General features: G+C 43.4%; 1 protein-coding gene across 2 annotated transcripts in view; it reads right to left on the bottom strand.

Annotated features, from left to right (window-relative positions):
* plxnb1b (plexin b1b) overlaps nt 1-26,901 on the bottom strand; it is a 109,308-nt gene that overhangs the window by 44,871 nt on the left and 37,536 nt on the right. For both annotated transcript variants that reach the window (XM_062394487.1, XM_062394494.1), the window contains exon 3: nt 428-516. The gene's annotated coding sequence lies outside the window, so the exon portion shown is untranslated. The remainder of the gene's footprint in view (nt 1-427; nt 517-26,901) is intronic.

Genomic DNA, 26,901 nt, shown 5'->3' with positions numbered 1-26,901 from the left:
ATGGACGTGGCGATGACACGGCGAATACACTGCGAAGACATCTGATTTCAAACTTACGGGAAATCTTGTTGGAGTCAGCAAGAACTTAAGCCAATCTGAGTGAAAGATGGAGTGATGTATTGAAAGTACATGCAGTGTGCTGAAATGAATGAAGACTCCCTATCCATAGACAACAAGTCATGTGGTGTAATCTCAGCTCAAATAGTTCCACAAATGGGTTCAAATTGAATAGTCATCCCTTCATGATTTGATTAGTTTTCTTCTGCAGATAAACCATGTTAATAAAAAACAACGTAAATAAAACAATTGTTGAAAAAGAAAATATTCATGTGTTTCCCTTTTAAAATCGGCAACTATATCAAGTGGCATTCATTACTTTAAACAGTCTGAGGAGGCTCCTTCAAAATCTGAGACATCAGTGCCTCACCATTTGTTTCCAGTGGTGTTTTATAGAGGCAAGTCACCTCTTGACCTCCCAGCAGCATGGGTTTTAAAACACATCCCTCTGGACAAAACCTGTAACACAAGGGAGAGAGAAGACACATGAGTTGACTCTGCACTTAGACATCCTGTAAATGCAAAGATGGCAAACCTTGTCCTAAAAGACATTATTGTGGGCCAATCACATGCCTGTGTGTTTACTGCAAACACAGACATTCAAACTCCTCTTTTGCCATCACTGCAGTTGACTAAAAGTCATGGGAAGCTCATTCCCATTGTAATTCTTGTCAGTGAAAAAATCTTCAGGAAAACCCAGTGCCCCCACATACTGTCCCAGTATACAATCCGTCTTCATTGCCAGGATAAAAGGTACAAAAACCTTTGGTTTCAGTGTCCCTGCCAGAAAAACAAGTTGCTGTGTTGAAAAAGAACCTTGAGAGCTGTAGAGCTCCTTTGTTTTTGCTACCAACTCTTTGTTTTTTTCTTAGTTGGTGGAATACTGTAATGTTTCCTCTAATTTGAACTGCTAAATAACAGACAATTCAGTTTTTCACGCCATATAGAGCATATCCCTCTTCTTTCTGCTTCCTATCAAGCTTTTCTATCCACCTTTCCTTCTACTAGTCTTGCATCACTGACACAGAAGCAGGATTAGTCATTTCGAGTTCAGGCAGATCTCTAGTGAGCTTATTCAAAGGGGAGGTTGGGAAAAAGACAGGGACAGGCTGAAAAAGACACTATTCACTCCCAGACCAAATCTCATCCTGTGAGCGTTCATGCACTCACACACGCACCGTTTTCCTGCCACACTAAGAGCATTAGAAAGCTTACTTTGTAGGTGGAAATCTCCTCTTTGTGAGAATGAGGGTAAAGACCTGGCAGGAGGCCAAAAATGAGTTTGGAAATCCTGCCGACCCCATTTTAGTTTGAAAACTGGGAGGCTGTGTTGTAGTGTGGACTGGCAGAAGAGAAGATGTATGGAAACAATGATGTAGACTTTCTCAACCACTTGCTGATTGGGTCTTTTCAGTCACATAGTAGCCTTTGCTGACTTGTCAGGCTCCTATAACATGACCCCATCTGGAGAATTACAAACATTAGCCTTGGTTTCCTGTGTAGAACACAACATGGGTAATGAAATACAGGTACTGCTGACCCTGTTGTATTTGCTAACAGCTGTTATGAAGTTAAATTCTGCATATTAAAATGATTCAACTGTTTAGGAGGAGACAAGCTATTATTCAAGCAATTCCTGTGTGCCTCTTCACGTGTGCTATTCTGAACAGGGATTACAAATGATACTTAAACAAAAACAGTCATAGGGACATAACCAAGCAAAAGTGCATGTTAAGAATGAAAACATTTTTTTTGTAAAAAAACATTAGTTTTCTACTTGCAGAAAATGGTCGACACAGTCACTCCCCCTCCCAAGGTTAGATGATATGCAGTTCAGACATAGAACAAATCCTGCTTAAACTAAAACTTACACTTCTCCTTTTGAGGTGAGGCGAGTAAGTTTCTATAACTTGGTGAACTCTGTATTGAGCATGTCACAATTCTCTGGTGGAAAGCGCTTTACAGCTTGGTGCAGATAATCCTGAGAAACCAGCTCAGGCCCTGAGGAGGCAGAGACACAAATGACTGCTCAGAATGTCCAGGAATTTACTTTAGAAAAATACTTCAACAGAGTGTTTCCCCACTTTACCCACCAGCCTACGGTCACTGCCAGCTACACATATAATAATGCATTGTGGGTAACATTGTCCAATTTGAGCACTGGGTAGCCTTTTTCCGATAACGCTCACAGTTGGCAGGCTGTCACTCTACTTATCTGAGAATAACAGAGCAGTTAGGTCCTCATTTTTTCGAAATTCAAAATTTGGTGAAATATGGAAAAAAATTAAATAATCCATGCCATCACTCCAGGTGTCCCTCTTCCTGCACTGAATTATTGAATAAGGTTTAACTTCATTCAGAGTTTGAGTAACATGAGAACAAGACAATGGACTCCTGATTAAATTCTTTCACGTTGAAATAAATAAATAAATCACATTTTTCGTCCAAGTGGAAGTTTTTCTATATGTGACTTCAGCTGAAGGTATCAGTGTGATGTGAAGTGAGAAGAGGAAATGTTTGCCTATAATTGCTTTATCTAAATATTCCTTTACATTTAGTTAATCCACTTTGTAACAGCTTAGTCTACAGAAACAGTAACTTGATTCATTTAATGGGATATGCAGCAGATATTCCAACAAACTAAAGAAACAGGAAAGAATACAATAAAAATGTTGTTGGCATAGTGAAGAGTTTCAGGGGTAGGATTGCCAAAACAATGAGTACTTCCAATCTTTATTTTCAAATTACTAAGTACCACATTGACAACTTGTAATAGCCTTGCTTAATATTATATAAACTGTTGTGCACTGTTTTAGCATCTGAAAAAGTGGCCTTCCTTGATAGTATTTAATTTCAAATGGGCTCTATATGCATTACACCATATTTAACCTACCCAATGCATTTCAGCATTTTTCAATATTCTCCAAATTTAATATCACTTTAGGCCTTAAAATACAACATTTTCTGGCTATTAAAGTATTGCTTTTTGAAGGTGGTGATAAGTGTTGCTTAGAAATGCTGAATCATGGGGGGCGCCCTTAGCTCAGTTGGTAGGGCGTCCCCCCCATGGGCCTAGGCCAGCAGCGGACCCGGGTTCGATTCCAGCACGCGGTCGATCTCTGCATGTCACTCCCCTCTCTGCCCCATTTTAACTCTGTCTCTCTACACTATCAATAAAAGTATAAAAAATGCCAAAAAATAAATCTTAATAAAAAAAAGAAATGCTGAATCATCTATACCATTGAAGGTGTATATTTTTCCACTACCACTTGATTCACTTTGCCATTTATTTGATGCTCCATTGCTAACGAACTGAAAAGCTATTTTGTAACACTGAAAAAGCCATTCAAAATTAAAGTTCATGGGAGGATGGTTTCCACAAAGCTTTGAAACTGGAACAGGATTAACTTTGAATGTTGCAGCCAATCTGTGTAAAAGTACAACTTTAACTGTTGTGAGAATAATAGAACAACTGCGTGATGTTGATGGTGGTTCAGAGAACATACATTCGTGAGTTGTTCCAAGACTTGTTGAGATGACAGGTAATCTTGGGGCCTTTAGCAGATGGACAGGAGTAGAAGTATAGGCAAACCAAAACCTACAATCCACAGTCCACAATAAAGTTAGTGGACTGATGCTGCAGCCAAAAGACTACACAACAAAAAGGAGCATTCCTGAGAGGCACATTCAATTGAGCCATCATACGCTACATTGAGTCCAGCCTTTCATTCATTTTCAATTCAGCTATCCTACATTCTGGAAGAGACCAGAAGGGACCACAGTAGAGAGGGGGGACAGACCATAACTGAGGTGAAAGACTGGCACAGGGACATACAGGAAGACAATGGTGAGAGGAGAAGATGGGGGTGAGCTCGCCGTAAACAAGTACTTGCAAGCCTCAGAGCTCCCAGAGAACTGATGGAATGTGACTAATGATGATAAGCCGGGGGGGAGGGGGGGAGGGAGAGAGAGAGAGAGAGAGAGAGAGAAGGAGAGAGAGAGGGAGGGAGGGAGGATGAGGCGGCAATTAATTATGGTGCCTACCCTTAATACTCTATTCAACAGGCAGTCATTTTGAGATAGACTGGGAGAGGATGCAAAGCTAGTTTGTAATTAGTAACATGATTGTGAGCATAAACAATCAAACATGCACAAGTAGACTCATCCACAAGGTGAATAAATTAGGTCACTTGTTAAGTAATTCTCCTCTGGATACTCAGAGACAGACCAAATCTACACTACAACTGTCTAGACCTGTTCTGAAGAGAACCAGGCTGTTTGTATTACTTTCTGCAGTGTTATATCTCAAACAGTTGTAATCTATGAAGGTACAATCCATTTCCCAAATTCATCGAAAACGACCATGAATCAAAAAATTAACCAATTTAAGTAATTTGATCAGGTTCATACAAAGCAGAATCCTTAAGCTGCATTTAGGCCATATCAGCAAAACTGGATGAACCTTCTGTTATTTATCTTGGAAGCATTCATGCAGTTTGCTAGTCCAGTAATCCTACTATAGAACAATAATACAATGAAATAGCAATTTTTGGTTCCTTGGGGTCTAAATGAAATGTCTACAATTTTTTGGGGGCTATGCCATGTAGACAGACTGTGACGTCAATTTGGGTCGTAATCACATTCAACGCACTCTAGCGTATCGTTTCTGACATAGAGGAACCACAACAAATCATGGGAGTTGTTATTTTTCCAGAGTTTTTGGGAAGGTAGACATGCCAGAGACCCCAAATTAACGTGTAGAAGCACTACAAAAGTGGAATTTTCATAATATATCCCCTTTAAGCTCTTGAGTGACTAATAATAACAGATTCATGAGTCATATTATGACTGAAACAGGCCCATTTAACTTAGCGTGCGGTATCTTGAAAATTGCTGATGAAGATGTTGTAGCTGCGCCCTGTACCTGCACAGCTATTCAATATAAAGTGTGAGAATGCCATTTCTGTATGACAAAATGAAACAAAACCAGACTGCTGACACATAAGCACCTGAACTTTATTTTATCTTTCTGATCCCTTCAGATTGTCTATCATTACTTTACTCTACTGTTTCAAAACAAAACTTAGCCTCAATAGTCTGCCCATTGGCACTGGAGCTGGGCTGGCTCCCAAAATGTTATTAACAGAGAAACCCCCAACAATTGCTGTCCTTCTAAAAGAACAAATTCTTCCATGGCTGATGAACTTTACAGACACACAAGGGGGCCCTGCGCTCTCTTCCAGAAATTGAGACATGAAAGTTCCCTGGTTTTCACAATCAGGCCCTTTTAAGGGATAAAGTTGCTCAATATGACATGACAGAGGACTCTTCTTGACATGTTTCAGTAGTCAGGGAAGAGCCACTTGTTGCTGCAGGAGCTGGGTGGATAAAGGAAGTTCCCATGGTTGTTAAACTGTATGGCCCCACAGTAATCACGCAAGGGGGATAGAGGCCTGGATACAAGGGAGGATGGATATCCAAGTCTCAATGGCTTTGACCAAACGTGGGTAAGCGTTTCCTCTTTCTTCTTCAAATATCAGCATTGTTCATGTCAAATATGATGTAGGCCACAGGACAATGAATGCATGGTGTTAAACCCCGATTTACATTTTACGCTTTTCATGTCAACTGTGACTGTTTTTACTTTTCATTTTGACTTAATGAAAGAGACTTCTATCTCAATTATGACTAACATCCTACTCTGACAGAGTTTCTTTGAAAACAGCAGAGAATGTCACCACAGACCTCTAACTGAGTAAGTAAATGTAAGGCAACTGCATTTTGCAAGCCTGCTGAGTATTAGTGTGAAATACTCCTGCTAAGGACCAACAAAAACATTATGAAATAAAACAATATTTCTACCAGGTAGGGTCAGGTAAAACAAGATGAAAACTGAACTTTTAAAAGTTGACAATTCAAAAAAATCACCCAAAATTTGTTATCAGTTTATTCTATTTTATTGGCAGTAGTGTAAACATATTGTATCAAGCAAACAAAGAAGAGGGAGAAATGAGCAACGACTCCAACCACACTACAATAGTCCCTTAAGTCATGTCAACATGATGTAGGTGATGGTCTGTGGAATTCGATTTTGAGGGGCATAAATGAGAGCAAGTAGGGAGTCACTGGAGCTATCATAAACAATCAGCCACAGCTGCCGGACAGGAAACTATAAAAGTCTGTAGAGTTTATCAAGGCCGTAACTCGGATGGAGACAGGTGCGGCTGGCACCACACAAGTCAGTGGCACAAGCAATAACTTCTAAATGCACTCAAGCAGTGACACACTATTTTTTTAGGGAGAGCCATATCTCAAACATTGATATTATTTGGCGTTGAGAAAAACTTTTGTTGGGGTCTTCATTGCTATTACAGTTGAGCCGTGAAACAAAGAGAAAAGAGGCAAGTTGAGACAAAACCCACTACAGAACAAACATGTAAACAGCAAACGGACAGTACCTCTTGTGTATGTCTGCCTTTATCCCACACTCCACTCTTTACATACAGCCAGTGTTAACTTTGGCAGCTATTTTTGATTTAGTCTTAGTCTTAGTCTTTTGACGAAAATGCATTTTAGTTTTAGTCACATTTAGTCATTTTTATCCTTCTTAGTTTTAGTCTAGTTTTAGTCGACGAAAACGAATTCCATTTTAGTCTAGTTTTAGTCTCATTTAATAGCCACATTAAACTCCTTTTCTATGAAAACATATAGCTGGAGCCTAATAGCTCAAAAATGTATATTTAATTTTAAATGTGAAAACAAAAAGGGAGAGCAGGTCAGACTGCAGGCAAACAAAGAAACTGCAGCTCGGTAGAAACCAACTGCAGCCTTTGCTCTGATCAAGAAGCTGAGGCGCTGATCTCTGATCAGCTGAGACCAGAGAAACTCTGTGTTTTCACTGTTTCCATAGTCAAGAAGCAGTGGGTCACTGAGAGGCTTCTTCACGTGCACTAGCTCTGATCTTGTGTCTCTGAGCGAGTGCGCGGGCGGGGGGCGGAGCTACGGACCGGTGCGCTGTCTGGGAGGACACACACACACAGACACACAGACACACAGACTCACTCGCCCGCTCCGGATACTTCATGACGGCCTGATATGATGATGTTAAAAAAATTATTGTGACTTAGTCAACCACCAACATTTTCGTCTCGTCAACGAAAGTTAAAAATAGATTTAGTCTTGTTTTTATTTTCAAAGATCCGTTTTCGTTACGTCTTCGTCTCGTCTTCGTCTCGTCTTCGTCATGGAAAAAGGGTCGCTAACGAATATATTTCGTCATAGTTTTCGTCAACGAAATTAACACTGCATACAGCTGTGAATGTTGTGATATTAACATGGCAAATGAATCGCCAAAGGCTGTATTTTTACAGTACTGATTTAAATAAAGAGTATTACAGTTAAATGATTTCTAACGTGTAGATGCTTAAAAGTGTTTATTACAAAGAAAGACCAGATCTTAGACACATTTCAGGTTCACACACTCGATGATCCCACTGCAAAATATAACCTGCGCTAGGATCCGCCTTATATCAGTGAAGCAATGGTAAACTATAGTGGAACATGCGTACATGAGCAGAAGTTGTGGCCATATTCAAACCAAGTCACCATTTCTTGGAAAGGACACACTTGGAGTGTTTCCCCGCTTAAGGAAACATACAAACACATTCTGAAAAAATGCCTCGCTATTTAAACCAATCTGAAAATCAGATGAAAGTAAAAGATTATATAAACCCCTTTTTAGTTAGCTCAAAAACATGTTTGTCTGATTTCTCAGTATTTATCACAGAAAGCATATACTGATCTGTCAATGCCACAACTGCAGCAAGTTCACAATGAACTTTGCTTTAAATAAAGCAAATAGTCGATTCTCTCAGGCCATAAAAAATAATTGTTAATTGGTTAAAATAAGTTGATTCTTTTGTTTAGTAAAAGGCTAGTATCATGTGTGCACAATGTGCTGATTTTGTAGTTATAGTTGCAGGTCCAGAGAGTAGTATGGTCTCCACACCACAGTGGTTTGAGCAAAGTAAATTGGATAGTTTGAGTGGGTTTTCTGTCTCCTAGTGTATAATTCCATTGTTTAGGGCAGTCACTTCGTGTGTCAGCTGTCCTATGGGATGTTCACACTGACACAGAATAGAAGGGTGGAGACACAGTGATCCAAAAAAACACACACCATCATTACCAACTTAGAAAACTGAGACACGCTCTTGAACACTGCATTTAACTTAAGCTTCTAAGAGCTTCAACAGGTCTGAGAGTTCAAAGATTTCAATAGCAGACAGCAGCAGACAGCAGGAGGAGACGCTTGACCAGGCCAGAAGATCATTAGACGAGAGAAATTTGGCTTCGACTTTATAGTTCAACCATCTAATTGAAACCATTAATTCACCTCCAGCAGGAGGCACTGAACACGTTACCACCTTAAGCCAACAGCAATCTGGCTCATAGTGAAGATTTAGTGAAGGTATTGCAGTGAATAGTTCTGCTGTTCCAGCCAAGGCTGCAGTTATCTTGAGGCAAATTACCCAAACACAACCTTCGACACTGGTCTGCTCTGTCCTAGCAGCTCTGGCCCTACCCGCAGCAGATCCTGGGACAGTTATGGACACGAGCGTGTGACTGCAGGCATTGTTTGGGCCCAGTGAGTTGCCACACTGTCGGCCATCTTGCACACACGGGCTGTGTGTTTAGAGTAGACATCGAGTGCTGGTTGGCTGATACGCAGTTCTTATCTTGTTTCCCAATTCCTTTCAAAGCTGCTTCAACACCAAGAAGAGCAACTTTGTAAAAATGTTTCTTTAGTCGTGAGAATCTGTAAACATCTACAACACTGAGCCTCACATAATGTGAATTACTTAACATTATCTCTGGCAACATGTAAAAATCACTACAACACTCCTACTTGAGCATTGATTACAAAGGCCAGTGAGCAAACATTTTGTTACAGTTAAAGCAAATTATCATTTTGATTTTGTATTACTCTGACGAGAGCCTATGTGTGGACAATGCGTTCAGGCAAATAACACCTTATGTTTTCACATGCTGATTATGGTGGAGAGAAGTATGCACACATTCACTGAAAGAATGCAGAAACTTCTCTGACAGAGAGGAAAAGTAGGAAGGAGAACAGCTATTTTTTTCTGTTGTGCCAATCTCAGCAGCTCGATAAACAGCAGTAATGGGCAGACAGGCTGATGGAAAACGGAGCTATAGTTGTCTCAGTGTACTGCAAAGAACACATGGATGAAATTGTGGTCAGCAGGGTTTTGATCAGGGGATGGTGCCGCCGGTGTGAGGTTTGATCGGTACACGCTCTCGACCAATCAAGTCATTCCAAGTTGACATTCGTGAGGTTTCACCCTGCTTTTATAATATCAAAATATATCAGAGTTCAAAAAACTTAGCTGTAAAATGTGTCACTTGGACAAACATCAGTGTGATACGTATGACATAAAAACTTTGTGAAAATTCCATTTGACATGTCCTATACTGCAGCCAGCCATCAGGGGGCGATTGAGACAGTTAAGGCCTGCACATGCTTCTGCAACCACGCCTGCGGCTTTTCACGCAGCTGTGTCGACGGACTCATTTTAATTTATGGTTCTCCAAGGGCTGCGCGTGCTGCAAAGCAAATCACCGCCAGAACACTAGGCGGAGTAACGTTTCTTTGTCGAAGACGACCTTAGAGACACCTTCTTTGTGTGTGGCAGTCGTCGTTGGTCAGAATATATGGCAATTTTGTTTTTTATTTAATTAAAATCGAAAACAGAAAAATCTTATCGAATCTCTAATTGAATCTGAATCTCTCCAAAGTATTCAGATGCTTTACCGTGAAACAGACTGTACTCAGCTGCATCGGGTTTGGTTTATTTATCCTTAGTTCGTCTTGAACCTGACTGGATGGCCCCACGGTTGGCAGCCTTGGTAATGCTCTCTCTAGTACTTTTTGTGTTTTGTTTATTTGTTTTGTTTCCAGCTGTTCCTCTCTGATCACATTAAGCAGGGAGGAACTTTTAAACATGGGATTTAAAACCCTAAACTGTTCAGCTTTGTTGTCCTTGCTATATTTTATTTGTCTATCTTCGTATGTGTACGGATACATGGCCATCTAGATCGGGAACAGTGAAGGTCGGATGGATGGAGTGCTCTGGAGATGACTGACCCTGCAGTCGATTCTTCCATCTCAGCAGAGGACCTCTGAAGCTGTCAGAGTGACCATTGGGTTCCTGCTCAACTCCCTGACCCAGGCTCTCTTTGCCCAATTACTCAGTTTTGCCTGAAGGGTGACCTCTAGGAAGGGTCCTGGTTCCCTTTCACAGTTGGAGCCCACTGTGTTCATGGTAACACAGAGTTCTGGGTTTGTGTGTCTTTCTAAACTACATCCAATCAATTCAGTTTCCCAGAGGTGGACATAAGAGATTTTTCGCAGCAGCCATTTTGGCAGGATATAGAAGGTAAAAACATGTGAACCTAATCACATTAATGAATGTTCTCTTCTATTTATGTAGTGATCTTTAGTGATAAATGTCAGGGCTATTTAAAGTCATTTTGTATGTCAGCAATATCCGTTTTTAACTGTTCCCCTGTATATGTACGGTAACCTCAAGATGGACTTTGGGGATCCTTTGTGGTAGGAATGGGCAATATGACTTCAAAATCAATATCAAGATTATTTCAAACTTTTACCTGGATTACAATTAATGAACGATTATGGGGTGAGGGTGTCCTCATCATTTTGTTTGGTAACGTTTGTTGGATAATAATTTTGCTCGTCAACCTTCAAAATGTTCTGGAATATTCTACCAAGGAATTAGACAAAAACAAGGGACTTGACTACACAAATGCAGGCAACGCATTATTGACAGATAAATATGCAAGAAAGTGAGGTAAAAGAAATGCTGAGAAAATTGTGTGTGTCAGGGATTATAGTTTTTTCTGTCCGCACTATTTGGGCATGGTCCGTTTTAACTATTCTACATTCTTCTGTGGTTTAATTATAATGGTCATTGTCTGATGCTGCTTTGCAAATAGGAGGTTTCAGATAGACAATTATCTGGGATTATCCACTGTCTGCTACTATAAATTGGATGAATTTTTGTGACTGCACTCAGTTTTTCATTTGCCCATTAAGTATGTTTATTTTCCTGTTTCAGGCAGAATGCATCAAATCTCATCGGGTCATGGCTGTTAACAGAATAATAATCCATCCCTTGAGTGGTTGATTTGAGCAACTGGTTCATGTCATTCGAAGCTGAATAGTTTGTTTTTTAACCAAAACTTATTTTTGGACATTTCTCTGGTAATATGCGATATGAACTTGTCCCAGTGTCTATCTTTGTATGACACAGCATTAGCTCAAATTCAATTTAATCAAAAACCCAGATCCATCAAAGTGTAGCTGCTGGGAACACATGCAACTTTTTCTTTTCAAATAAGGTTTAATCAGGAAGACTATTCAGAGTCAAATTCCACTATAAATAATGACTATTGACAATAGTCACACAAACCAAATATCTTGCTTTTGAGTGGGGGCACTTTGCTGATTTGTTGGCCTTATCTTGACTCACGCATATTTATTTACTCTGACTGAAGGGTCACAACAGGGATTTTAACGAGTTACAACTGTTATTCGACATGTGCAGAGAAGGATGCCTTTATGAAAGGTTTTATCGAGTGAGGGAAGGAGCTTTAAAAAAAAACTGAAAGAAATGGGGGGAGAGGCAGAGGATGTACTACAGAGATACAGAAAGCAGTGAACAGATGTTTGGGCTGATGGAGGGGGGGCAATAGGAAGAAAGACCAATATTTGGACTCTGCTGGAGCAGTAATGTCATGACTGGCACTTCACAAAAACAAGCTATTATTAGAATTAGTAGTGGGAGAGGGACAGCAGCCAGGCAGATGGATGGAAGATAGAAGTTGAGAGGTTGAGCTCTGGCACCATCAGGGGAGAGTTGAAACTAATGAGCTGCACAAAGAGATTTTGGAGGAACCAACCACAATCGCACACATTAACACAAATACACAATCATGAGAAAAGTTGTCACTGTTATTAATCTCTTTAGGCTTCCGCTCAGTACTGTAGCAATGTGGGTGGTGAAGCTTCATGTAATATACACAGTTTTGAGGAAGACTGAATAACAAGGCAACTTGATTAACTTAGAGATTATTAAAGCAAATATGGGTTATCTCGAAATCTGGTGACAAGCCAACAAGGCACCAGTTCCTACATTGCTTGTTCCTACCAACCAAATCATAACACAGATTTTGGTGCCTCATTTCAGTCTGAATTCTGTTCGGAAATAGTTGGTGGATATGGTTGAGCACAACAGTTCGTAACCTGGAAGTTAAGGAGTAATGACAGTAAATGGTCTGATGCAACTAACATGTCCATTGGGGACAGTGGCTACACTACAAACTGTATTGTTACTTTGATTTCTTTCCATTATCGATTTTTCCTGACTCCTCATTTTGCATATCTTATTTTCTTACCATTTTCACTGATTTCATATTTTACTGGCTCCCCTAAAGTTAAACATTCAGCTGTTTATGTTCATGTATCTGAGAATGTATGCGTGAATTTCGAAAAAAATATTATGTACTGGGGAAATCATCAGAGAAACCTATAATCTTTGTTTCTTGCCCTTGATTCCATCCCAATTTCACATCACACTGCCGCATGAACATCTGCAGATGTCTATATTTTTGTTTAGAAGTACTTATTATGGTGAAGTTCACAATAGCATTGATGCTAAACTCAGTTACAGTCTTTTCCTGGTGGAGGCCGACTAATCAGAGCACACTGGGGTAAAGGTAATGTGATTTATGAACATTAAAGTTCTACAGTGTAATATTTAGGTGAACGGGATCTATTGGCAGAAATGAATTAAAATCTAATCCTAGTGATATTTTCACTGATGCGTTTCATCTAAATTGTATGAATTGTTGTTTTATTTACCCTAGAATGGGCAATTATTTGTAACTACTTTAAATTAACATCAGGAGCGGGTCCTCTCTGTGGAGGCCGCCATGTTTTTTACAGTAGCCCAAACTGGACAACCTAAAAACCGGATTCCGCTGTAACTTGAAACTCCACCACTAGATATCACTAAATTCTACATACTGAATCTTTAAAGCATTTAAATATTTTAATATGCAACTGGAAAAGAGCATAATGTCCCCTATATATAAATATGTTAGGAATTAGATTTTGCACTGACATGACCTTTTTTTTTCATATATGGTGAGGAGAGGTTGAAGTGGACATGTTCAGGTTCTGGAAAAAGACAGAGCTCAGTACAAAATTAGCCTCCAACCACTGTTCAAGCCTGACTGACATGCTGCTCACCTCCCAGCACCCACACACACTACACCGTTCTCCCTCTCTCTGTAACCTGTAACATAATCCTTTTTTCGTTATAACACAGGTCTTTCTTCTGAGAAGAGAGAGCTGTTGAAGCCGGAGGAGGATATTAAAGGCCGTGCTCCTAAGGGTAGGGCAGTAGACAGGAAGTTTTGTGGAGAGCATGTGATGCACACTAACAGGCACCCACACACCTTTTTTCCACACCTTATTGTGTTTTTAACGTGTCTGTGAATCTTAAAACTAAATCTTACTTACAAAAGGTACATCCTTTGATTCAGAGCTTTGTTTACGTGCTTTTGGCAGAAGTAAGAGTTTTGCTTCTCTATGAGCTTTGCCCACCTTGGTTTGCTCAAGCGCCATAAGATTGGATGCAAAGTGACTAAACTGCTTCCTTTGGGTCTCTCTTCAGATGTTCTAGAGGCTTTAAGTCTGAACTTTGTCTGGGTCACTCAAGGACACTCAGAATTTTCCTGAAGACACTACAGTGTTGTTTTGGCTGTTTGCCATCACCCCAGTCTCAGGTGTTGAGCAAGTACTCTTCCAAAAACTCCCTGTATAAGGCAGCCTTCATCTTTCCCTCAGATCTGACCAGTCGCTCTGTGTCATCACCATCCTTTACAGAATTGATAGTATTAGCCAGGTGATGAGCAGAGCTTGGTTTTATCGTTTGCAATTCTGCCTAAAGGCTAACTCCAAAACAGCTGTCTGACATGAACTCTGGAAAATGTCCACACAATTGGGTCTGGAATTTTGTTCATTTGCACATAGTCAAACACGTTGGAAATCATGTGTTTTTGTTTAAAGTACAGTACATGAAATGATAGTCCTTCCAGCACATATGTACAGAGGACCTCTGCAGTTGGGTTATTGCTCAGCTCCCTGACCAAGCCTTTTCTTCAACAGTTACTCAGTTTAGCATGAAGGTCAACTCCAGGAAGCCCCCTAGCTCCAAACTTCTTCTATTTCACTATCAGTAAGGCAAGTGTGCTGCTGGATTACTTAAAGACTTACAAATGGTTTTATATCCTTGCTTAGATCTATACCTCAAGTTTTGACATGGAGGTTTAAAGAGAGTTTTTCTTGGATGTCTTGGTTTGTTTGTTTTTGCCCTCACATGCAGTATAAACTGTGGGACCTTATGTATTCAGGTGTGTGACTTTCTAAACTATGTCAACTCGGTTCAGTTTACCACAGGTTAACTCTGGACACAAATGCAAGGATAATTAAATCAAATAGGATGCAACTTAACACAGTCTGTCACAGTAAAGGCTCTGAATATATAGAAAATGTAGGAATTTAGACAAAAGGTTTTTTTTGCATTGAGTTGTAACTTTGTAAGTGCAGTGTAGATCGATTGGGCAAAATTTGAATTGTATTACTTTACCTTTAAATCTACAAAAAAAGCGAAGTGAAGGGGTCTGAAGAGTCTCTTAATAGACCAAATATAAAGGCTCCTTTCTTCGCCTGTCTGAGCAGGAAAAAGAGCACTACACAAGAGTGAAGGGTAAATGTCAGTATGATTGCTGTGTTTTCTGCTGAACACTGTGTGTGTGTGTGTGTGTGTGTGTGTGTGTGTGTGTGTGTGTGTGTGTGTGACAAGCTGCTATATAAAGAGCCTCTTTGTGGTAACATGCTCCTAATGCTGCTTTTCCATAGTTGGCTAAATACAACTTTGGGTGTGTGTTGCTTATGGAGCCAGGCTTGTTGCACAACATACTGAGGTGAGTAAGAAGCAGTACAACACTGAGGAGCATATGATCCTACTGGAGGTGCAAAGGAAAAGCCATCCAGCCTATCTACACTTATAAATAAGAGCCTGGCACGTTCCGACGGCCGATTGTCAGTACAAAGACACAAACAGACTGAGAAAACATCGAACCAGACTCTCACACTTGCTAATAAAAAGAATAACTAATTATTTGTAAAGAAAGTGCTTCAGCAAAACGTAACCTTCTCTCAAAAAAAAAACAGCATCCAAAATTTAATAGATCTTTTTTTATGAAGCTCAACAAACAGGTAAGATCTGTCCATTATGAAACTGTTGGTTGACCATAGACTTTTCCTTGTTTCTTAACCGATATGACTTTGTTCTCAGAGCAGTAGAAACATGTAGGTCCTCCGAAGTCACATGGGGATAAACCTGGACAAATTCTGTCTTCCCAAGCTGGCCACCTAACTTCACCAGGCAATGTCAAATGCCAGGGATTCCTCTTAGAGGTGAGCATAGCCAAGCTGGATCTGCTGCTGCTCCTCTAGACCAGCCTCATCGCTTTGGGGGAGGAAACCACAGCCCAACGGCCTCCTGTGGAGCTCAGGAGGTGGATGGTTTACAAGCTGCTTAAAATGCAAATGTAGTCAAAATTCCTGAATATGGATCGTGTGTGTGTGTGTGTGTGTGTGTGTGTGTGCGTGCGCACAAGAGGGAAACTATTTCTTGTCTCTGTGGATGCATTTCTAAGTATCTATGCAAGTTCATATGATTAGAACATGCCCTACAGGGCAGTATTGTACTGAAGTGTGTGGTATGTGTGTAGTGTGTATGTGTCTAGGACAAAAGGTATCACACAATATAATGCAAAACAACAACAAGAGTTACCCTTCAGTGTAATATAACCCAAGAACTTTGACCCTGCCGGAAAACTGTGAGTAATCTCTAACATCGAACCTGCTGTGCCATGTGGACTAGCTGTCGAGGTTTGTGCCACTAGTAGGCACGCCTGTTTACAGCCACTACCGGCTGCAGCAAAGCATGCTGGTGTGAGAAAACTGAAAAACAGAGAGTGTAATGGAGAAGAAATGTAAATAAAAAAACTAATGTAGATAGGAGCTCGCTGCATTCCTGTCGGAGTCAAGACATGAAGAGAATGCATTTACTTCCCTTTGTGCGTGTATTCGTGTGTCAGACAGAATATATTCCTTTCTCTCACCTTTCGGTTTTACAAGCCTGAGGTTTACAGTGAGGGTCTGAAGAACATGTCTGTGAATCGGATTATTTGGCGGCTGAGGTAGATGAGAAGCGAGACGCTATGCCCCCTCCTTATCACCCACCCTTTGAACCACGTCCGCCCGCCATGCGGATCATGATCCTGCTGGTTGCTGACCATAGACTATGATTGCAGCTGGACTGCTTGACATATCGTATTGAAGTTATCCTTCAAAATGGTTACCCTCATCAATGCTGCTAAAAACTTAATCTTGATGATGTTTTCCTACACCTGGCATCTATTGCACTTCTGTCCGTCCTGGGAGAGGGATCCCTCACATGTGGCTCTCTCTGAGGTTTCTACTTATTTTTACCCTGTTAAAAAGGGTTTTTAGTAGTATGTCACACCATGTTAAAGCCCTTTGAGACGAATTGTGATTTGTGAATATGGGCTTTACAAATACAATTTGATTGATTGATTTTCCTCCCCAGTCCTTGTCTGTGACAGGGACAGAGAGTCTAACACCCTGTCCATAGTACTGCATATGTTTTTTAACAAAACAACTATTCCCTCCATGGATAGAGCCTCTTTAGACACTAATATTCAGATTGAAACCCCATCCATTGTGCAGATTTTCAAAAACTTTAGTTTTGGTGCATCAGTAGAGCTTTTTTCACGCACAAGGCATTTTGGGCTGTGTGAATCATCACAAATGTTAAAAGCTCACACTAGGTTTGTCAAATACAAATTTGTCACAGCTTAGAAACTAATTTGCAACAGTATACAGTGTGTCTTTGCACAAAAGTTTACACAGCACAGCTGCAGACAGGCAGGCACACAGCCCCTCAACAGTAGCCGAACACATGGATGCTAGTTGACGTTCACAACACTGAGCTGCTGTCGCCAGCATTAAACTTAACATGGCAAGTCCTGCTGCTGAAGAGTCTTTGCAACCAGTTTAAGTCGAAAATGAAAAACGCTAAAGTGATGTTGATATTATAGTCTCTTTTGTTCTAATCTCTATTAAAACATTTTGTATGTCCCTGATTTTTTGTAATTTCCCCCTGTGGTTTTGAAAATGCCATCAAGTGTTGAGTATTTTGCTTTGTATCGGTATCTAGTTGGAAATTCATGACAACCCTAGCTCACTCTGTTTTTCTTGACATGTAAAATGTCAGATGGAACTGTCTGCAAAGTGAAATGCTCAACAGGGGTCTATATCATTTCTGTTACACAAAACAATATGGACAGTAAAACATTAAAATTGTCACAGTCTGCTCATCTCCTGTCTGCTGGTATTTTTCCACTCACCTGTCTCTGCTCCACTCTGCCAGTCAGCCACACCTCCTCATCAGGGCAACTCTCCACACCTGTGTCAGCCCTGGCTGCATTTAAGCCTGCTCCTGTCTCTGCTTCAGTGCCAGATTGTTCTTGTGTCATGCCTGACTTTCCAGCGTTCTTTCCCCGGACTGATCACCTGTTGCCGACCTGCCTGCCTCGTCTCTGCCCTGGATATTACCTCAGCCTTCTGTCTTCGACCACGAGTTTCGCCTATTCCCTCTGGATTACGCTCCTGCTCTGCTCTGTGGCTACACAGCTCAACACTGGACCTGTCTGCCAGCTAGGTAACCCATCAGCTGTTGACTTTACCTTCAGTCAGCGACACCAGGCTCGCTCCTGCTCAGATCTTGCAGATGATCACTATGAGCAAAGACTTTTCACCCTGCAACTGTTTGAAATGTTAAAGACTGCAGTGAACAATAAAGGTCATTACCGACTGGTATTTAGTCTGCCTGTGCTGCTTTTGGGTCCTCACCATATCCGTGACAGTACAATCTGTCCAGACATGGACCCAGCACACACGCCGATGGATCGCCTGGAGAATGTAGAGGCGATGCTCCAGCACCACAGGGCGCTGCTGCTTTCAAACTCAGCAGAGGTTCAACTGGCGGTGACTAAGCAGGAGCAGGCGTTTACCTCGCTAGCCTTGCAGGTCCAACAGCTCGCCTCAGCTTTTGCTCAAGCTGTCCCTCTGCCTCCAAAACCAATTCAGCCTCCACCAGCCCTGGCTGCCTCTGCCTCTGCTTTCGTCTCGGAGCCTCGTGTGGGGGTTCCTGAACGCTACGCCGGGGGTGTGCTCCTCTTTCCAAGCCTTCGCCGCTGAGCTCCGCAAAGTGTTCGGAGAAGTTTCCCGAGGTCCGGACGCTTCAGGAGGGCTTCTGGGTCTGAACCAAGGGTCTCGTTCAGTGGTCGATTACTCCATCCACTTCCGCACCCAGGCTAGTTCCACCGAGTGGAACCAGGCTGCCCAGTGCGACGCATTCCTGATGGGGCTCGCTGACTACATTAAGGACGAACTGATTTCGTAGGAACTTCCCTCCTCTCTCGACGGCATCATCGAGCTGGCGTCCCGCATTGACCGTCGCATTCAAGGGAGACATCAGGGGCTCACAGGACGACGCCAGCCCGCCCCGTCACCAGCAGCTTCCGGGTGTCCGCTAAAAGGGTCTGGCTCACCAGGAAGGAAGGAGTTCCTGGTGAGTCATACATCTAGCTCCTCCTCCAGCTCACGATCCCTGTGCCAGGTCCGCCTGCTACTGCCTGAGGGATCCCAGACCCTCGCAACCCTCATTGACTCTGGCTCTGATGCCAACATTATGGATTCTAACCTAGCTCTGCAGCTGGGTGTCGGTCAGATTCCCCTGCCAGCTCCAGTCTCCACAAACGCGCTGGATGGCCGACTTCTGGGAACTGTTACCCACCTGACAGCGCCTATACGGATGTTAATCTCTGGGAACCACCATGAAACACTCCAGTTTCACATCCTGCATTCTCCTCGTCATCCTCTCCTTCTGGGGTTCCCATGGCTCCGACGTCACAATCCACACCTTGATTGGACCACAGGGGCGATCCTGGGGTGTAGTCCTTCCTGTCACCAGGTCTGCCTCAAGCAAGCCGCCCCACCACGATCTTCTGCCGGGACCAGTTCTTCGACCGATGTGCTGGGGGTCCCGCCTGAGTATCTGGACTTCAGGGAGGTCTTCAGCAAGGCCAAGGCAACCTCCCTTCCCCCACATCGGCCCTATGACTGCGACATTAACCTCCAGCCCGGGGCCACGCCGCCCAGAGGACGCCTGTATTCCCTGTCCGTTCCTGAGAGGAGGGCGATGGAGACATATATCAATGACGGTCTAGCGGCGGGCATCATCCGCCCTTCCTCATCTCATTTCCGGCTGGAGCTGGCTTTTTCTTCGTGGAGAAAAAAGACAAGACACTCACTGCCCCTGCATTGATTATCGTGGATTAAATGACATTACCATCAAGAACCGGTATCCCCTGCCTCTCATCTCCTCGGCTTTCGAGCTCCTTGAGGGGGCCACCATATTCACCAAGCTTGACCTGCGCAACGCCTGTCACCTGGTCCGGATCCGCGAGGGGGACGAGTGGAAGACGGCATTCAGTACCCCCACCGGTCACTACGAGTACCTGGTGATGCCCTTCGGCCTCACCAACGCCCCTGCTGTCTTCCAGGCCCTGATTAATGACATGCTCAGGGACATGCTCAACAGGTTCGTCTTCGTGTACCTTGACGATATTCTGATCTTCTCCCGCTTCAGAGAGGAACATGTGCATTACGTCTAGAAGGTCCTCCAACGTCTCCTGAAAAACTCCCTGTTCTTCAAGGCCGAGAAGTGTGAGTTTCACGCCTCGTCTGTCTCCTTCCTGGGGTACATCGTAGGGAGAGGGACCGTGGAGATGGACTCAGCCAAGGTTTCTGCCGTCACCACTTGGCCCGCCCCCGATTCCCGCAAGCAGCTTCAACGTTTCCTGGGCTTCGCCAACTTCTACCGGAGGTTCATCAGAGGCTACAGTTCGGTGGCGGCCCCCCTCACAGCTCTTACCTCCTCCAAGGTGCCCTTTCTCTGGTCCATGGCCGCCAATGACTCTTTTCAGGCCCTGAAGACACGATTCACCTCGGCCCCCATCCTCCAAATGCCGGACCCTGAACGGCAGTTTGTGGTCGAGGTGGACGATACCGACTTAGGAGTGGGGGCCGTCTTGTCCCAGAGAGCGGCCTCCGACCAGAAGTTGCACCCCTGCGCCTTCTATTCCCGACGTTTGACCCCGGCAGAGAGGAATTATGACATTGGGAACCGAGAGCTCCTCGCCGTCAAGTTGGCGTTGGAAGAGTGGCGACACTGGCTCGAGGGGACTAAACTGCCATTTCTGGTATGGACTGACCATAAGAACCTTGAGTACCTCCAGTCCGCTAAGAGACTGAACGTCCGCCAGGCTCGATGGGCACTTTCCTGACCCGCTTCAACTTTTCCCTCTCCTATCGACCGGGGTCCCGCAATGTCAAGCCGACGCCCTGTCCCGTCAGTTCTTGGAAGAGGAGGGGGAAAGGACCAACCCAGACACTATCCTGCCTTCTTCCCTCCCAACTGTCTGTTCGTCCCGCCTGATCTCCGTTCCGAGGTTCTACAATGGGCCCACAGCACTCAACTTACCTGTCATCCAGGGATCCAACGGACCAAAGACGTCGTACAGCGCCGGTTCTGGTGGACGTCACTAGGTGAGGACATTCGGGATTTTGTCAATGCCTGTCCCACCTGCAACCAGCACAAGCCAGCTCACCATGCCCCTGCCAGTCTTCTACATCCTCTGCCTGTGCCTCATCGTCCCTGGTCGCACATTTCTTTGGACTTTGTCACCGGTCTACCACCGTCTAGCGGCAACACTACTATCCTGACGGTGGTAGATCGGTTCAGCAAGATGGCACATTTCGTGCCCCTGCCCAAACTTCCATCTGCCAAGGAGACGGCTAAACTACTCCTTCTCCACGTCATCCGTCTCCATGGCATCCCGGTGGACGTGGTCTCTGATCGGGGTCCCCAGTTCGCCTCAGTGTTCTGGAGGGAGTTCTGCTCGCTCCTGGGAGCCACCGTCAGCCTGTCCTTAGGGTACCACCCCCAGTCCAATGGCCAGACCGAACGCAAAAATCAGGAGATGGAAACGGCACTACGCTGCATGACATCTCAAGACCCTACTTCCTGGTCCGAACAACTTTTATGGGTAGAATATGCCCACAACACCTTGACCAGTTCAGCCACCGGTCTCTCCCCCTTTGAGTGCACCTATGGGTTCCAGCAACCGCTTTTTCCTGCACTTGAGAAAGAAGCGTCCTGCCCCTCTGTCCAGAGCTTCATCCGCCGTTGTCGCAGGACTTGGACCCGAGCCAGGGCGGCTCTACTCCGGGCCGCTGACCGCTACACCGCGGCATCCAATCGCCACCGCTCCAAGGCCCCGGACTACCAGCCGGGTCAGAAGGTTTGGCTCTCCACCCGTGATATTCCCCTCCGGGTGGAATCCAAGAAACTGGCTCCTCGCTTCATCGGGCCGTTCGAGATCAAGGAGATCGTGAACCCGGTGGCAGTCAGGCTCAAACTCCCTAGATCCATGCGGGTTCATCCCACGTTTCACGTTTCCAAGGTTAAACTGGTCCGAGAAAACGCCCTGGTCCCTGCCACGCCGCCTCCACCGCCTCCTCGCCTCATCGATGGAGGTCACTCCTACACTGTCCGTCGCATCCTGCAGTCTCGTCGGCGTGGGAGGGGGTTCCAGTACTTGGTGGACTGGGAGGGTTACGGCCCTGAAGAGAGGTCCTGGGTCCCTGGGAGGAACATTGTGGACCACACCCTCATCAGGGACTTCCATCGACGCAACCTCACCCAAACGTCCAGAACCAGGCCACCTCCCAGACCACATCCTCCGACGGAGTCCCCGAACGACAGCGACGACGTCGAGGACAGGGCGGGTCCCCCCTACTCTGAGGAGGACAACGACACTCTCCCCGGGACCATTGAGGTGGAGATGGACGCTGGACTATCAGACGAGTATTTGCCCTCCTCCGGGCCCCCCGCCTCCCACCCGGTTTGGTCCATTCGTCTTGGGACGTCGAGAGCCGTCCCTTGAGGGGGGGGTTCTGTCACAGTCTGCTCATCTCCTGTCTGCTGGTATTTTTCCAATCCCCTGTCTCTGCTCCACTCTGCCAGTCAGCCACACCTCCTCATCAGGGCAACTCTCCACACCTGTGTCAGCCCTGGCTGCATTTAAGCCTGCTCCTGTCTCTGCTTCAGTGCCAGATTGTTCTTGTGTCATGCCTGACTTTCCAGCGTTCTTTCCCCGGACTGATCACCTGTTGCCGACCTGCCTGCCTCGTCTCTGCCCTGGATATTACCTCAGCCTTCTGTCTTCGACCACGAGTTTCGCCTATTCCCTCTGGATTACGCTCCTGCTCTGCTCTGTGGCTACACAGCTCAACACTGGACCTGTCTGCCAGCTAGGTAACCCACCAGCTGTTGACTTTACCTTCAGTCAGCGACACCAGGCTCGCTCCTGCTCAGATCTTGCAGATGATCACTATGAGCAAAGACTTTTCACCCTGCAACTGTTAAAGACTGCAGTGAACAATAAAGGTCATTACCGACTGGTATTTAGTCTGCCTGTGCTGCTTTTGGGTCCTCACCATATCCGTGACAAAAATAGGTCTTGTAAATGTATCTTCAAATGAAAAGAGCATGATCCTTTTCATCGGGGGGGGGCAGACAGTGGAATTGCCTGTTTTAATTGAGGTTGAATATATACATAATGTTATTGTTTATTGCTTGACTGTTCACGCTGTCAAGCTAGTCACATTTTGGTATTTTCAACTGAGTAATGGCTTTATATCAAAAGAACTATTATGAAATACATTACTTTTATGCATAATTCTTTGTGCGGTTGTTCAATGATATCCTTAATATTGATATATAAATGATATGTTTATATTAGGGATGGGCGTTCGATTAAATAGTCTTCATCGATCGTCGGGAGAATTAATGACGAATTTTCTATTAATCATTCATATTTTCAAGTTTAAAAATTCACTATTTATAGGCTATATTAAAATGAAGTGAAAAAACAAAGCGTGTTTCCTCATTGAGATCTTTATTACAAGATGAGCAAAATATGCGCTGCCGTAATCTTAAACAGCGGAGCCGACAGCTAGAAGCCGGAGCTTCTAAACACAACTGACCATCGTTTTTTTTTTTCTCAAAAATAAAATAAAAATAATATAAAAAACATCATGTTAAACAACAACTTAACCACATCTCTATTTCCTTGAGGAAATTCTTAATGATCAATTAATCGATCGTCGATTAATTATGCCCATACCTAGTTTATATGGGAACAGATAGGTGGAAAAATACACCTAAAGACTTCAAATATGCTTTTGGTGCAATCACAGACTCTTACACAAACAGACACACATTCACAAGGTGGGGGACCTCTACTCTGAATTATCTGAATCATCACTTGCATTTTATCAAGGTCTGAGTGACCTGACTTTGGGAGGCAGGTTTACTTTCATCAATGCAGAAGGCAGGAACACAGTGTGATACAACAAAACACTGTGCCAAGGTGAGCAGCCAAGACCTCTGCTACTGGTCCTGGTGAAAAAGTCAAAAGTCTAATTATAGTATTGTACAGATGTTTTCAAAGAAAATTATATTATGTTAATATTGGAAGAACTGACAGGCAGCAAAATACATCTAAAGAGCTCAAATCAGCTTTTGGTGCAATCACAGATTCATACACAAACACAGAGACGCACACTCAGTGGTTTTATTTTTAGTAAGTATCAGAACAATTGCAATAAAGTATCAGATCAATTGCAATAAATAAAACTTTTGTAGAAATTCATGTCCCCATCAATGCCAACTAGTCAACATTCTGACCTAAGATACTAACCACAGTAAACATTTTACCTTTGTATATTTACGAACTGGTTATATTCTCATTTCATCATGTGTTGTGCAAAAAGCTTGAAATCACCACCTCTACTGTAGAAGATGTGGACACACAACATCAGAGCCTACAGCCTAAACCACAAAAAAACTTTCTAAAATGAAAAGCATTTTCACATTTCAGTTTGTTCAGATAGTGACAAACAATAGAGCTCCCTGGATTAACTACTGCCACCAACTGCTTATGTCAATTATACATATATTAGATTAAGGTCACAGGAAGATCAAATAAAACCAATGTATAAAATATTCAAGAATTTCTCTTGCATATGTGCTGTATGGCTCACTGGGCTGCTACCCTGGTTGTACACTCGATTTTCACTTGATTGAATAAGGCTGGCAGTTTCCCCCTCAATCCCTAAACTAGATTTAGTTAGAGAAGATAAAACTGAGAAGTGTCCCTTTGAAGGATCGAAGTGATGAAGTGTACTTAACATCCCATCCAGCATCTCCTTTTACAACAGCATAGGCAGCTCTGAAGCATGCACTGGTTGAGTATTGTTGATAATGGGATCAGTGAGATCACTCAGCTTCAGGTCCACAGCTGGCCGTACACCGATAAACTGGGTGAGGGGTAAAGTGTCATTGTTTGTGTGTCACAACCTCAAACACATGCATTTCCCACTCAGCGTGCTTAGGTCGCCTCCCCCGGGCACAGCGGGTAAAAACTAATACCCACAGCGCTCCACTCAAAGAGAGATCCATAATGTGGTGGTCTCATTAGAGCTCTGTCTAGAGGAGCCACTGGTGAACCTCAGCCCTCTGTCTGCATGTAATGATGGTCTCAGTCAATTCCCAGCATGACCAGGGTCCAAACGCAGCCAGAAGAAAGACAAGAGGTCACATTTCTGTATGGGGATAGGGCGGGGGGTGGCCGGGGCTTGATTTATGACTCATCCAAACAGTCATAGTCAGATCAAAATGCATCAGTGATTCCATTCTGCATCCTCCTCCTCCTCCCCCTCCCCTGTGGCAGGAAAATAGTGGCTGTGAAAATACAGGAGGTGTCTGTGTGTTTCTGGCCCACAAATACACAATCAGACAATACACATCCAGCCACAGAATACAACCACACCCTGATTCTGGCACAGACAAGCCCATCTCTTTTTGCTCTCGTCTACAGGGGGAGAATCTGTCCTCTCTTAAATTTACAGTTCATGGAAGACTGATAACTGCTCACACTCACTGAAGCTTCAGAAAATATTCAAGCATACATTATTGTTTAAACGGTAGGACAATATTCTATTGGACAGAGAACAACAACATCGGCAAAAAGTATGGCTGTTTACTGACATATTGTGAACATTACATGAAAATTCCCTCCACGGGCTGTACGTGGGAATGCAACTGTCTGAGATGGAGGCTCCAGACTGTTCTTATAGAACTAGCTGCCATCCCCATGTAAGATTTTCGATAATTTGTGACAAAGCCCAGCTGAGATAATTTACGGCTTTTGATATGCTACATCAAAACAAGCAGCTTTTCTTCTGTCAGCATTATTCCAAAGGAGCTGGTCAGATCCACTCCAGTGTTAGATATAAAAACTCAACCTCATTCAAATATGATTTGGACACAGCCTGGTGTGGGTCTAGGTTCAGGTTAGGGCTGTCACAATATCAGATCATAGCCAACAGAATTCATGGTAATGATTTTTGACATTTCATATTATCATCGATATTTAGATATTGGGTCTTACATTAACAGTCTGCATGAATCTGAATATTGAATGTATTCATTAGATTCAAAACTAACTCTAGCCTAAAGCTAATGAAAGACACATCCAGAACCAACCGGTTATGGAGGATTGAGATTATTTTAAATCTGAGGGTACCAAAATCTGCATGGTGTGTGTGTGTGTGTGTGTGTGTGTGTGTGTGTGTGTGTGTGTTAATGGATTCATACAGAAGGATTGACAGTCTATTTCTACAGTCTGTCAGACTCACAACTTTTGCATGACACATTTAATTACTCTTGACATAGCATGTGTAAAATCCTATATATTTCTCTCAATACCTAGTTAACGTGGAGGCTACGTTCAGCTGGTAAACGGAATTTTGTTTTCTTCCAAACAACCATAACACTGAACAAGTCAATGTAGGTCTGCACGATTTTGGAAAAAATCATAATCACGATTATTGAGAATAGCGGTGCGCGGCGCGGTCGCTACATGGTGTGCTGCTGTTCGAACTTTTTCGACCCTTCTTGTCAATCAAACGGGGCTGCCCTGCCTGCTTTTCCACTCGCGCTGTTTTTTTCACCGCCAGTCACCACACACACAACTCTCCTCCTTCACTTTACAGCTGCTTGAGAGTGAGTGCCAGTCAGCTGGGCCACTGAATGCTTTGGGGAAAGGACTGAATTGTGCATTCGCGTCTCTTTCGAAAAAAAATGCCAAATAATCGTTTCAACTCGATTATGGTAGTTTGGAGATGGTTTGACCCAATAATTGTAATCACTTAAATTAAATTAAATTTCGATTAATCGAGCAGCCTTAGGTCAATGTCTACTATTCTATCAAGACATTTGCTGTGGAGCAATGTGAGTGTGGGGCGGTTGGGGGGGTAATATATGATAGATTAATTTAGACTATATATTCAAATTATAATTTTCAAATCTAAAACTATGGACTGTGGAAAGTTACAAATAATAATTTGAATGCATTGTAAACCACATCTTGAATCATGGAATACAAGGTCATTTT

The sequence above is a fragment of the Platichthys flesus genome, chromosome 2, assembly GCF_949316205.1.
Source record: "Platichthys flesus chromosome 2, fPlaFle2.1, whole genome shotgun sequence".
NCBI classification, from domain to species: domain Eukaryota; kingdom Metazoa; phylum Chordata; class Actinopteri; order Pleuronectiformes; family Pleuronectidae; genus Platichthys; species Platichthys flesus.
This window is presented reverse-complemented; position numbering and strand designations above follow the sequence as displayed.